The sequence below is a fragment of the Neophocaena asiaeorientalis genome, unplaced genomic scaffold (assembly GCF_003031525.2).
Source record: "Neophocaena asiaeorientalis asiaeorientalis breed wild unplaced genomic scaffold, Neophocaena_asiaeorientalis_V1.1 scaffold812, whole genome shotgun sequence".
Classification (NCBI taxonomy): Eukaryota; Metazoa; Chordata; class Mammalia; order Artiodactyla; family Phocoenidae; genus Neophocaena; species Neophocaena asiaeorientalis.
Window position 1 is genome coordinate 704,073 of NW_020172176.1, and position 14,927 is coordinate 718,999.

Here is a 14,927-nt window from a genome sequence, read left to right on the forward strand (position 1 = left end):
CAAGGAAATTTTAAGACTTTGCTTCACAACTTAATCCTCAAAGGACCCTTCAAGATGGCTCTCATTGTCACAGTTTACAGATAAGGAAGCTGTAGAAAATAGGAAGCGGATCTGTGAGTGTAAGATACGTTGCATAGCTGGCCCCTGCCCGCCTTTGCTAGGAAATGGCAGAGCCAGGGTTTGAACTCAGGCTTATCTGGTTTTGAGGTACACGTTTCTTTGCACGACACCGCACCGATGGCCTCACCCCAAAACTAGACCGAGGACAGGTGGGGTCAGCTGAGCTCAGGGCTTAACCCTGAGTTTTCTGACAACACGTCAAAGAGAAAGGCGGATGAAATGCATGATCTGAAAGACGAAAGCCTCTCGGTTCATCTCTCATCTCACAGTAGAAGGAAAGGATGGGGAAAGGAAAAGAGAACAGTAGAACTTAGAGAAGAGGGGAAAAGCTTGCAATTTTAGGTGCAGTGCAAGATAGGGTATATTGTTTACTGTTCTAAACGCCTTTAGCTTAGAGACTGCAAATAAGTCCAATAAACTAGATAAACTCCGATGATCTTCTTAAGTCCATCGTCCTACTAGCAGCTTTAGCAGAACTTGCGTCAGAAGAAAAGTATGAGATAATAAAAGCATGACTTGACAAAACCTGGCTGTTATGTTAATGTTAGCAAGTCAGTCGCAGCGATTGTCTCTCAAAGTAGAACCCATTCCTTAGCTTCTCTGGGAGTTCTGGAAAGCTCTACTTAAAGGTCATGTTTAAAATGTAAGTTAGAGTATGCTAATCAAAAAATTTGATTTCCTTAGGAATACATGCTAAGTTAGGTCAGTTACCGAACAAAAAAGAGTATTTGATTTTAGATGGGGCGGAACATAGATCTAGAATTTTCAAGAAGTGGATCACAAGTTGAAAAGTGGGTGCTTTAGTGTGATGTGAAAGCAGTTTTAATTTTATGATACTTTGTGTGTTAATGATAAACTGATTTTACTGCCCCAGAAAGATCTCTTGCTGCCAGGAAAATGAGTTCATCCATTAGCATTGAAATCAGTTCAAGGTATTTTTGGTCGAATTTCTCCCAAGAAGCCTCCTGCCTTTGTTCTGTCGGGACACCCAGTTCCGACACTGTTCTTAATATCCTGTTTTCGTTTGTCAGCACTCTTGTCCTTCTCGTTGCCCTGTTCCCATGTTCCCCATCCCTCGTGTGGTGCTTTACAATTAACAACTCGGAACAAAAGAGTCCCTCCTCTTTCTGTTGCCTTAAAAAAAAAAAAAAAAAAAGACTGCACCCCCTGACTGTAGGGCTTGAGTGATCACGGGAAATGTTTAAAACGTGTTCTTCATAAAAGTTAACCAGGAGTTGTGAAGCAGGGTTACTTTATTTTTTAACATGGCAAAGTAGCTTCAGGGTCTTGTGAGCACTAGGGTTTTGTGTGTGGCTAGCTTTAAAAACGGAGAGGAAAAGCGATTTCCTTGGAGAAAAGGAGCTATTATCGTATTTGAGAGAATTTCCCAATCTTGCAGTTCTTCCCAAGAAGAACTACTTCTTCTTACAATAAGTAGTAGTTCCTGTGTAACACTGTCATTACCTGAGTGCATAGTTGTGTATGTCGCGTCACAACTTAAGAGAAAAATTGTGCAGTGCCACATTGGCCGTCATCAGCAGCTATTTACTGATACGTTTTCCTCCTGGTGATAAGAAGTGGGAAGGGGAGAACGTGCATTTTCTCTGCCTTCCAGAGGAGTGTTGGAGGAATGAAGTAAGAAAGCATTTCCCCAAGAGGCAAGCAGTTTTCCAGGTGGGATTTTCTTGCTGTCAAAATCCAGCTCCGCTGGTCTTGTCCTCCAGAGACTAGACCTCTTGCGTGGTTTTGCTGGTTTCCAGGTCACCCTTTTCAAATATGAGTGGCAGATTCTTTCTGGTCATTTGTTTGTTTGGTTTGGTTTTTCATATATAAATTATTTACAGGTTTCTGTTTTTGCACAGAGGAAGGAAAGTTTTTCTCATGCAGGAGGGATGCTATAACCCAGAGGTTTGTGAAGAGGGAATACTAGCAAGTTCCAAAGAATTTTGCAAAGGTGCTTTTGTACATGTATGTGTGTGGGTGTGTACAGATGTATCCACATGCATGTTTATATGTGGCTCCAAGAACTAATAACACTGTAGACATACATAGGATTTTATATAGACATAGAAATAGTTCTGTTAATGTACGTGGAAGTGCCTACTGAACTATGAATATACACTTGGAAAAGCATTCGGGGAAGGCAGTGTTGGAGCACTTTTCCTCTGTGGTTGGTTTCACAGGACTCAGTGGCCTCCATTTCTGCCACCACCATGCTGTTGGGCCTGCTCTTCCAGAAGGTTCGATTTAGATTTTTGTCAGGAGACTAGATGTGACACATTCCCACTCCCTGCTCTTTCAAGTCTGCTCTCACGGCCTTCAGAACCAGATTCTTGCCTGACACCCGTACCGCATAGACCTGGGAAACATCCATCATTTTCAATTTAGTGTAAAATAGGTTCCATTTGTCTTTAAAACCGGATGCTTTCTTTCTTAACATAAACTCTAAAAGCTACGAAATGTCGGAGACCCCCTGACTGGGAAGTTTCCTGTTGAGGTGGTCAGAGATATGCTCTCTAGAAGATGATAGAGTTTGTTGCTGTTTATCACTTTCTTTGGTTTTTGAGGGGCAGAGTAAATGTTTCCTGATGTTTCAGGCTAACTTTTCCACAACAACGCCAAAATGTCTCGGAGAAATCTTGACAATTTTAATGTTGTTTTAACAAAAGCGGTGCTTTCAAATCTCTTGATGAACAGTTCTTTTGTTCTATTGGATGATGTACGTGTGTGCCTTCCATGGAGAGTGAAGACTTCTTAGGGCAGTCATCTGTAGGTGAAATTGAGTAACCCCTTTTCCTATTGTTAAAAGACAAATGCAATTATGATTAGTAGAGACGCAGGTCAAGAAAATGTATGTTTGCATTTTTATGTCCAAACATGAGAGACGTGCTTTGGTTTACCACGAGGGGTTGCAGTGGCATGAAAGTAGCTGTCACAACGTGCGAACCAGGTGACACGGGGAAGCTGTTCTTGCCTCCTGCTGGCCCTGTATCAAGAATGTTCTTTAAAGTTAAAAAAAAAATGTTCTTCAAACACTTTTGGTGGAGTCCAAATGTCTGGTTTACAAATCGAATTGTGCAGGTTTGCAAGCAGTGTGGGTTTTTAAATGGTTTTGGTTTTTTGGTTTTTTTACACTTTTCTGATGATTTACTTTAGTTGCAATTTTTTGCCCTGTGCAGTGTGATAAGCAGGGCAGGGTTTTTTTTGTTTGTTTTTTGTTTTTGCTTTGAGGAAGACTACTTCCCTTTCTTCCTTCAGACAATCGGTTTTTAAAAGATTACTTTCCGTTCTCGATTCACTCTTTCTTTGCCATTCTGGAGACTGAAATTTGGGACACCCATCACAGATTTGCTTTGTGTGTTTGTGCGTGTGTTTATGCTTGTATTAGATGTACATATATGTCTATATATGTGTATGTAATACCTACATATATGTAGTATATATATGTAAAGCTTGCTTGTGGGTGTATAGACGTACATGTATATTTCATATGTATATTTTCAGTTGTTTCCCGGGATGATAGATTGCAATTTAGATCTCTCTTTCTCAGGGAAACAATGACTGCTTTATTGTGTCTCTGCAAGAGATCATGCGTCCTGACATAGCGTTAAAAAAAACTTCTCCTAGATGGTATATTTTAATTCAGAAGATAGATGCAAAATAAGAAGTATATTATTTAAAGAAAAAAACAAAGCAGCGTCCAGGGCATAATGTGATCGTGTGCTCAGGAAGAGGCCGAAAGGATCAAAATGCAAGGGAAGCCAGTGCCCGTTGGTGACCCCGGGAGCTGGCGTGGGACGGCTCCCGTTGGCAGTGTGGAAAGCTGGCATCCGGCGCTCAGCTGTAGGACACTGACCCACTGCTGGTCCCTGTGAGCAGTGAGGGTACAGGTCCTGGTGCCAAGTCATGATTTCGGGGAGGGGGAGACGAGGCAGTGGGTGTTGACCTGACCCGAGCTGCCTTTTCATTTGGTTCAGATGAGCACTGAGTGGGCCAGGGCCCAGGGAAGCCACGGCAGGGTCCGAGGAAAAGGCAGTTAGAAAGCAAGAGGGGGTTTTGATTCTTCAACTCAGCAGCCCTGGCGGGCTGGATGACGCGGAGCTGGCCTTCCTGGAATTGTCGCGTCGACTTTCCTGTTGTGTTTCACCGTTGACGCTTGCACAGACACACAGGACCGCTCCAGCACTGCCTGCCACCCACCACCTGGTCTCGGTGGCCTGTCTGTCATTTCGTGGGTCCCCATCCTCTGCCTACGGCGATGTTTCTTCAAAAAGAACTAGGGTGCAGTCCATTGGTGGGTATTCAAGGCAATCTTTTTGTAAGAATCTGGAGAGATGCTAAAAGAACTCTTAAGGACGAATGTTCTATTTCCTGTTTTTAACCTGTTGATCCGACTTTCAGTAGAACAGATTGCGTTTCTGAGACTGTTGAAGGGGTTTCTTCACTGTTAAGACAGGGCAGAATCGGGCAGTCGTTCCTCCAGAAATCAGGATTGCTTTTTTCCGTCGCCATTTGTGTCTTTTTGCTTGTCTGCTGGTATAAATGAACTCCAGAAGGTGTATTTAAGCATTCTGTTAAGTAAATTTGGAAGACTGGGTTTCAATTAAAATAACCAGACAGTGTGACCTAGCTCCCATTTCTCCTTAATTTTTATCATTAAAGGCTTCATATCCCTAAAGACATCTGCCAGGCTTCCAAGTGATTCTTTTCAGGAATGTTCATTCATTATTAATCAGGTTGCATGGGCAAGAGAGTATGTGATTATTTTAAAGAATGTCCTAGAGATCCAATTATTAAAAAAACGAGCATGTTCTAGACAGATGTGTAAGGACAGAAAGGGTTTGTGAACAGTTTAATTCAATTTGCATGAATTCCACCAGGTGGGTGTTGGGTGAAATTAAAAGCCTTTCCTGGTTCTCAGTTCAGGTATCAGGTAAAACATTTGAACTTCAGCACTCCCTAGAATACAGATGAAATGACAAGTGATTAAAAATATCTCTTGTACTCATTAGTTAGTTTAAAACTTGAGGCCAGTGCCTCTGTGCTTATTTTCTCTTCCCTTTTTTTCCCCATCAGTCCCTCTGGTCTCCTACAACTTGGTTGGCAGAAATTTTTTTACTAGCCTCTCATAATGAAGTGAATGAATTTGAATGTGCTGACGGTCGGAGGTCAACAACAGTGACATTTCAGAGGCATTACCTATAGAATGCTACGGGATCACTTCTTTCTTCACCTGTTCCTATTCCATGTATTATCTCTACTGTTGCTTTAAGAGTCCTTTTGCATTTCGACTATTCTGTACCGTAATTTGGGGTGGGATATAGCCTATGTGCTGGTTTCAATTTCTAGTCTTTCAGAATGCCATTAAATTCGGTTGAATCTCCCTTGCCCCTCTTTCCATCATCCCATGGCTCTGTTTTACTGTGCATTTACTGACCCACCTGCTTCTCAAATCAGCCAGGATACTAATCACTAAAGTAGCATTCTGGTAGTAGTAGTATTTTTTTTTTTTGCGGTACACGGGCCTCTCACTGTTGTGGCCTCTCCCGTTGCGGAGCACAGGCGCCGGACGCGCAGGCTCAGCGGCCATGGCTCACGGGCCCAGCCGCTCCGCGGCATGTGGGATCTTCCCGGACCGGGGCACGAACCCGTGTCCCCTGCATCGGCAGGCGGACTCCCAGCCACTGTGCCACCAGGGAAGCCCAAGCCCTCTGGTAGTATTTTTATTGTGTGGTTTGTATAACTCAAAGTTAACTACTAAACCAGGATTGAATGTGCAGACATTGAGTGCTTGTATTATGTTGTTTTTTTAAAAATACATTTATTTATTTATTTGTTTTTGTTTTTGGCTGTGTTGGGTCTTCGTTGCTGCACACGGGCTTTCTATAGTTGCGGCGAGCGGGGACTACTCTTCGTTGCGGTGCGCGGACTTCTCATTGTCGTGGCTTCTCTTGTTGCGGAGCACGGGCTCCAGGCGCGCAGGCTTCAGTAGTTGTGGCACGTGGGCTCAGTAGTTGTGGCTCGCGGGCTCTAGAGCGCAGGCTCAGTATTGTGGCACATGGGCTTAGTTGCTCCGCGGCATGTGGGATCTTCCCTGGCCAGGGCTCGATCCCGTGTCCCCTGTACTGGCAGGCGGATTCTCAGCCACTGTGCCACCAGGGAAGCCCTATTCTGTTTTTTAAAATACTCGATTTCTGGTGGATTCATCTGGGGCGTAGCACCCAGTTTTTACTGAGTTTCTGTTAGGTCATGTTTGGGGTTTGGAGATTATATTTATCTGAGATGAGACCACGTCCTTTCTGAGTTTAGTCTCTGTTGTAAACCCCGCCTCACCAACTGAGGTTCAATTCCAGTGTTTCCCAATTCCCAAGTATTTAGTCCTCTGACAGTCTGTATTTCTGCTGATCCAAGATAAAAACATCGTTCCACAGTCCTTAAAAAAAAAAAAACAAAAAACTCCACCTGTGGCTCTGTAATAGAGATAGTCTCATAGCAAAAATCCAGACGGCAGTAAGTCACCTCTACCTTAATTACTCATGTGAGGAGAGAGGATAGGAAATTGACTTGACGCTGTTTTCTGCAATTTAAAAGAATTCTTTTAATTCTTAAAGAATTAAATTTATGCATAGCATTTCTGGCGCTGTCTCATTTTCACAACACTTTTAGGAATCTCTTTTACCAAACCGTTTTTATGTGGCTTGGTGTACCGTGCCGTTTTGACGGTGTTTGCGATCTCAGTTATGTTTTGGTAAAACATGTGTTTTGTTAACATCAAGCTTAGTTTCCATATGCCAGAGGATATTTGGGGGGAGAAAAACGGACGAAGTCCTTGGGAGTCACCCAGGCGGTGGCTGAGAGCCACCTGCTATTAACAGTTGACCACAGGCCACCCAGTGTTGGTATCCAAGTTTATTCCTTGGTCCAGTGACACATTGATTTCCCTCATAGAGATGGTTTTCGGCGTTTACAAAGTGAGGGACTGAAAGGAAAATTATGCGTGGCTGGAATGCATGTTCTTTTTCATATACTCCAAATTAGAAAAATTATTATTGTTGATGGAGTATGCAGACATGACATGGAATACATTGTGGGGAAGCATTGAGAGATGGATTTACCTTATGATTAAAACGTCAACGTCTCCATTAAGAGAAATTTGGAATAAAAAACTCAGGGATGACTTGCTGACAGTTGAATATATCTCCTTATTCTAGTGGGTGGGTGAATTCATAGAATGCACTTGCTCTGGAGATTCGTAATCCTTGGTCACCTCTTGATTATATGGGTAACATTTCCATACTACTGGGGTTTTGAACTGGAAAGTCTGCTCATTGACTTTGACCATGGATTAAACCTGGCAACGCATGCCGTCCTCACAGGGGTCCTAGACGTTTCTTCAAGATGCAGGTTATCTTCATTAAGTCATAGCGGAAGTCAGGAGAGACTCCAAGCAATGAAGTTGTGCAATTGTAAAATGAGCTACCCAGCAGGATGGTGGCAAGCGTTGTGACAGCCTAGGCAGGGGGTTAAATGTTTTCTCTGTATTGACTTGTCAGGTGAATAGTTTTGCCCTTTACTTCAAAGGAGGGGGCAAAAAAGATGAATCCAAGAGATACGAACACAGATATGAACCCTCTTAACCTCCATCTCCCTGGCCTATCACAGTGATCCATAAGGGCACCCATCCTGAGTTCAGCCATCTCCCTTCTCTAGCCTGAACCCTACACCTGAACTCTTTAAGTCCCAATGTCTTTCCTTTTCCACTGGGAACTTTCTCCTCCGATTTGTTTCCTTCCGCATCCTGTACCTTGGACAGGAGAAAGCCCTTCTCCCTCCGGGAAAGTCCTCGTCCTGGAATGAGTGCTAGTTCCGGATGATGACACCTAGAGCCCAGAGGGAGCAGCTGGATCAGCCAGATCACCTTCACCATCACCTGGGTGCCAAGGTGCTGTCACCCCTACAGCCCTCGCCGCTAGCTCTCCCGCAGTCTTTCTGTTGGTCTCAAGTTTTGACTATGAATGTTACCTCCATATGAGATCGGAGTTTGTGCTCACTCATGCCTGCCTGTATCCGTCCCAGAGCTAATCTGAATCTTTTTTTTTTTTTTTGGGGGTACGGGGGCCTCTCACTGTTGTGGCCTCTCCCGTTGCGGAGCACAGGCTCCGGACGCGCAGTCACGGCTCACGGGCCCAGCCGCTCCGCGGCACGTGGGATCTTCCCTGACCGGGGCGCGAACGCGCGTCCCCTGCATCGGCAGGAGGACTCTCAACCACTGCGCCACCAGGGAAGCCCTGAATCTTTTGAATGAATGATGAAAGAAGATAACTCATATAACTTTAAACCTGAGTCTCATTACTGATCACTCTGTTGTGTACTAGGAAATACTATTTTCAAATCAATATTTTAGTTATTTTGTGAATAGGGTAGTTACTTTGTTTTGTGTTTTTCAGCTAAAAGCTTTACTTGGCTAATTGTAAACATGTCAGACATGTCACAGTATTTAGAGCCATCTTTTAAAACATTTCTTCTTTGTTTAGTATGAAATCCCCAAATACAATAGTGGCCAGGGCTCTTCGGGCTTCTAGGAGGTTCGGCTGTCATTTTAAAAAAACCAGAAAACAAAAACAAGAAACCAAAGAAGAAAACAAAAACAAAACTCACAAGGGTGAAAATGATTTGTGCTAGGAAGAAAAGCAAGGGCAGTTGCTAAGAGCAGAAAATGGTCCCATTTACTGGGTCTCTGGTACAGGAGGTGAGTGATAGGGAGTAAGGTTAAAGAAGCAGTTTGGGAGAAAGTTGGGCAAGGCTTTGAAAAAGGAGATCAGATGTCAGGACTCATACTTTGGGCAGCAGGGAAGCTGCTCAGTGTTTTGAGCCTTTAAGAGAAGTGACCAGAAAAAGTTATGATGCCTGACGCATGTTGCAAAGATGAAACTGAAAGACGAAAGGTTGGAGGTAATAAATCAAATTAGGAGATATTTTTGTGTGGGTTTTTCTTTTTGGTTTTTGTTTGTTCGTTTGTTTTTGGCAATAGTCTTGGAATGCAGTAGAGATCTAGATCAACACGGAGGCGGTGAGAACAGAGAAACCAGTCAAAGAACTACTAAGGTTTGACATTTACATGTCTTGGCTAATGGTTTGGATTTGGGGGACGGAGAGTGTACAGTTTCCTATTGATTCTGTAACAAATTACCACAAACCTGATGGCTTGAAACAACACTGGCGGTCATCAGTCTGACACTGGTCTCACTGGGCTGTCATCAGGGTATCTGCAGGGCTGTATTCCGTTTGGAGGCTCTAGAGGATAATCTGTTTGTCTACCTTCTCTAGCTTCTGGAGGCTTCTCACATTCCTTGGCTTGTGGCCTCCTATATTCAAAGCCAGCAATAGCTTGTCAAGTCTCTTTCACATGGCGTCATCTGACTCTACTCTTTTGCCTCCCATTTCCACATTTAAAGACCTTCGTGATTACATTGAGTCCACCTGGACGGTCCAGGCTAATCCCCTTGTCTCAAGGTCAGCTGCTTGACAACTTAAAATCCATCTGCAACCTGAACTCCCCTTTGCCTCGTAACCTAAAACATCCACCCGTGTCAGGTATGAACGTGTGGCCAGCCTTCGGGGGGCCGTTATTCTGCCTGCCTCAGAAAGGGAGGAGTAGAAAATGAGGCGGGTCTCTGACTTGTGCTGATCAGGAGAATGGGAGCGCCATGAGGAGATAGCAGGAGGCCTGGGAGGCACAGGGGTTTGGGAGGGAAGCCGGTGAGTCCCATGAGATGCACGCTCTGAGTTGAAGCGCAAACAGTAAATGAAGCAGGGTACTGTCAGTGCTGAACTGAGATTCTGAAAAGAGATGGCGCTGCAAGACATGAGCCTAGGTGTCAGAGAAAGTAGTACGTGGATCAACCTGGACGGCTATTGGATGGAAGGCTGGCTGGCCCTTTTGAAAACACCTAGGCTTTGCTTAGCTGGAGGAGAGAGAGGAAAATCAGAAGAGCCCCATCTCAGTGCTACACAGAATGAGGGGTGGGAGTGGAGGTAAAGGAGCAAAGGGAGACGTGTGGAAAATAAATATCCATTTACTCAGTTTCCTTTTTGATTTCTCCATCAATATATTTTTAATTTAAATATATTTTATATTATATATTACATATATATATATACACACATATACATATATATATTTTCGGCATATGGGCCTCTCACTGCTATGGCCTCTCCCGTTGCGGAGCACAGGCTCCGGACGCGCAGGCTCAGCGGCCATGGCTCACGGGCCCAGCCGCTCCGCGGCATGTGGGATCTTCCCTGACTGGGGCACGAACCCGTGTCCCCTGCATCGGCAGGCGGACTCTCAGCCACTGCGCCACCAGGGAAGCCCTCAGTTTCCATTTTAAAGAAGTGCTTTCCTTCGACGTCTTGAATCTATAAGAAAGTTTCTTGAAAAGATGTCTGGGGCCCAGTGCTTCCGAGCATCCGGAGCTTAACTGCGTCCTGTGACCAAAGACTTGGCTGCTGAGGGATGTGACTGGAGTGAATTGGAGGGAACATCTGTGGACACTCACCCAGGGACACACAGCTAATAGCAGAGCTGCAGATCATCCCGCATTATCTGGCCACCCACGCAACTCTCTCCTCTCATTCACTGTTCTGTGTCCTGTTCTGAACCACAAACGGTGGATGAGTAGAGGTGTGAGCTGTGAATTGTTTCTGTCCCCAGTTTGTTGTGAGGCTTCCCATGATGACCGACATCCTCCTCTGAATGAGAACCAATCAGCCCATTCAGAAAAATGTTGAGCTATAGCATTTCCTGACAATGATATGCACGTGTGATTTCCTTCCATTGTAGTGAAAGCTAAGAATCTCCCTCTCTCCCTCTCTCCCTCTCCCTCTCTCCCTCTCCCTCTCTCCCTCTCTCCCTCTCTCTCTCTCTCTCCCTCCCTCCCTTCCGCCTAACATTTGGCACACAATCTACCCCTACTCTCACACCTCTGTGTGCTTGGTGAAACCCCTGTTCATCTTGAAAACCCACGTGCGTGTTGCCTCCTTCAGGAAGCCTCCTCGTTCTCTTCTCCCCCAGTCTTTGGCGCGTGTCTTTTGTCATGCTGGCAAACCATTCGTTTGTATGTTCTCTCCCCTGATAGACCAGAAGATCGCTGTGAGTAGGCGGGGCAGGTGTTACCATTGCTTGTCCCGGGACTCAGCACCTAGAGGGACTTCAGTATTTGGTGAAAGAATGAATGGCATTTTTATTTCTCAAAAAAAGATTTTAAAGAAAGCTAGAAAATAAACCATGCTATTTTTTTTAAGGTGGGAGAATGGCATGCGTGCTTAGTAGTAATTTATTGTCGAGTAGTTTAACAAGAATATCGCTACCATGGCAAAATCTGGATACAAGTAGTAGAAATGAGATCTGCTGTAGATATCAAATCAAAATCCCTTCCTTTCTGGCAGCACAGAAGCCAAAGGTTCAGAAAATTGGCTGAACCTCACTTTGCATCTAGATATTTTGCCATCACTTAATAGAATTAACCAACATTTACAGCGTAGAGACTTGCATAAAGCCCCACGCCAAGTGCTAGGGCAATAAAAGAAAAAAGGTCCAGTTCTGAGCAGCTGCTATTAAATCATTCTTACGTAAATTGCCCCTGAGCACTTGACTCACATCGTGTCCATTGATGTCAGGGTGAAATCCCATCGCGTGGCATTTCCCGTTAGCACTCGAAACTTGTACACGCTTGTCGAAGTCTCACTCTCCCGGTGTGGCTGGCGCAGCATTTTATTCATACTTCTTTGAGAGTGCTTTCCATTTCTCTTTTGGCTGGCTGGACATGTTTCTCTCTTCTGAAACACGGGTCAGCACAATAAGCTCCGCACGCCAAATCCAGCTTGCTACCTGCTTTTTGTACATATAATTCCATTGGACAGCCATGATCTTTCGTTTCTGTAGTGTGTATGGCTGCTTTTGCGTGCTCCAGTGGCAAAATTAAGTAATTGCAACAGAGAGTGTCTGTCCTGCAATGCCAGAAATATTTACTGTCTTGGCCTTGGTACAAAAACTTTGCTGACCTCTGTTCTCATATTTTTGAGAGATTCTTGAAAGCAAGGGTTATGCTTTATTCTTTTCGGTTTCGTCCCCAACATCAGTACTTTGTATTAACTCCACCAACGAATGTCCGAGTCTTACTGTGTGCGAGGCACTGTTCCCGGTGCTGGCTGTACATCCCTCAAAGAGCAAAGCAAAGTCTCTGCTCTCGTAGAGCTGATATTCTAATGCTGGGGCCATGGGGAGAGACGGAGCAGTGAACAGACTAATACGCTATGTCGGCGATGCACGTCATAGAAGAAAACAAACCGAGATGGGGGAAGAAGGGTTGCCGCGATGGGTGGGTGGGTGGTCGTGGTGGTCTTAGGGGAATCGCTTTCATGTGGGTTCACAGAGAAGGTGACATCGGAGCGGAGAGTCATTCCAACGACCTTGCCAAGGGGAGACAGGACGTGCGTGGCGTGCTTGAGGAATCACGAGGAGACCATGTGCCCAGAGCAGAACAAGGGGTAGCGTGGGAGGAAATGAGGTCACTGTCTGAGTCTGTGTTTTCTGGGGCTGGTTTTATTCTGGTGAATTTCTCCCTGAGTGAGATGGGAAACCCCTGGAGGGTAGAGCAGAGGCGAGGCAGGCTTTGTCCTGTTTTAACAGGCTCAGGCTTCTGAATGGAGGATAGACTATGGGCGCGGGGCGGGGAAGGGGCAAGAGTGAGCAGAAGCCAGGAGACCATTTAGAAAAAATACTGCGATCATCCAGGTAGGAGAGGATGTTTGTTGGCTTGGTCCACGATCATAGAAAGGGGAAGAGGAGGAAGCCTGGAGCCAGCTCAGTGCTTGGCATTCGGTAAATGTCTCTTGAATAAAATGTCAGCATTTCCATCGGGGTCGGCAGCGTCATCACCTCTAGAAATTCTGATTGCACCGCTCCGGGATGGAATTCTAGCACCTGCCTAAAAATACAATCGTCAAAACTCTCCAGGCATAGTTGACGCTCAGCCCCCTGTTGAGATCCATCGGTAGGTGTTTCTGTTTCACCTGAGAACGAAGCAGACCAAAGGGGCTACCTTTTTCCTTTACATGCTTCTGATGGGAAGTGAGAAGAAATTTGATGTAGAGAGAATTCTGTTTTTCCATGCTGAACCAAAATGATGATTAATAGGTAAAACCTTTCCATTTCTTCCAAGCTATTTGTGTAGGAAGGGTTGGCCGGGACCAAGCGGGGCTGGTAAGTTTCTCACACCAGCAGCCCTGGGGTTTTTCCACTGTAGGTTGTGGAAAGATGAGAAACCTTTAATATTTCAAATCTCAGCTGCCCATTTATCCTTTCTTACGTAGTTAACATTAGCGGATGGCCGGAGAGGTCTTTAAGATGAAGCCAGCAGCCCTTTAAGTTGTAACAAGCTTAGCACATACTTTACACTTTTAATGATCAGTTACCGTTCAGTTGATAGCAAGATGAGCGTTAGTTTAACCACAGCACCCCATGGTATTTCTGAGGGATGCTATTTCAGAGAGGGTCAGGGCATTCTAGAAATTGCGAATTTTGTAAATAAATGGAGGTGTGAATACAAAAGGGCTGATTGTCAGAATCACTAAACATAGCTTTGGATGTGAAGCCTTCCTATGAATCAGGCTGAGAAACACCCCCCCGCCCGGAGTGTGATTTGAACCTTGCATCTACTGGGTGAACTGCACGATTCTCCCACAGCCCGCAGTGGGCTGCATCTAATATGCCTGTCACTGTTGCGCAGACCTCTGCTAATGGCCTTGAAAGGGAGAAGGTTCAAAGAGGCTTGGTTCCCAGGCCTGCTAATGAGCATGAGGCCTCTTCCCTCTTAATGAGCAGGGGTTTATGTGGGATTCTTTGCCCTCCAGTTTTGGAAGGGGAGGCAGGCGAGAGTTCACAAAAGCAGCAAGTCTTCCTGGCGAGGGAAGCGTGCAGCTGGGCCACCCGAAGGCCGCCTGGAGGGGAGCAACAAAGCTGCCGGAGGTCGTGCCCGGGCCAACGTGGCCCTGAGTGTGAGGCTGGACCTCCTGCTAGCCCGGCCTGTCGCTGGCGACAGTGACAAGCCCTTGATGGGAGATTTCAGGCCGGGAGGGCTGTGGCAGGGTCCGTCGGCAGCCCTTGTAAATCTCCTCGGAGGAGTGCCCACTGCCTTCAACTGCTTTCTCGACTGTAATCGGCCCCGCTGTTACAACTTAGCAAATGAATATTGTAGCCACGAAAATCCTTGTTCTAACGAACTATGTCCTTATTAGTCATTGGTCCCCAAGCTCACCGCAGCAGCTGAAAAGGCCCCCAGATATTTTTCTTTGCTTCCCTCTGCCCACCCACGACCCACCGCTGGATTAAACAATAGAATTATTCAGAAGAGTAACAAACGCATGCCAGAAACGTTACCTTTATCACAGTCATCTTTGTGAAAGTCACTGTTTTTTCTCGGGAATGTATTTTGGAAACTGACATTCCCTGCTGAAGCGTTATCATTACCCCTGAAATCACGTGTTTGATTTCATACACATTTCATGCCCGTTTCTACAATAAGTGCCTTTCTCCTTCTCTGAAGCCTGGTTCCGTATGGCAGAGTAGAGGCCCTTAAAACACATACACTTAACATGTAAGTTCATAAATCCAAAGTTACGAAAGACTCCGTAGTTCATTAATTAATGTTTCTACATTTTCATTTTCAACACAAGGAAAACTTGGCCATGTTACAGTAAGATTATTGTTATTAGATATGGAAATTACAGTTTCAAGAACTTGCCAG

The 14,927-nt window shown here is 45.2% G+C and overlaps 1 protein-coding gene across 1 annotated transcript in view; it reads left to right on the forward strand.

Annotated features, from left to right (window-relative positions):
* MID1 (midline 1) overlaps positions 1 to 14,927 on the forward strand; it is a 633,735-nt gene that overhangs the window by 485,988 nt on the left and 132,820 nt on the right. The window lies entirely within an intron of this gene.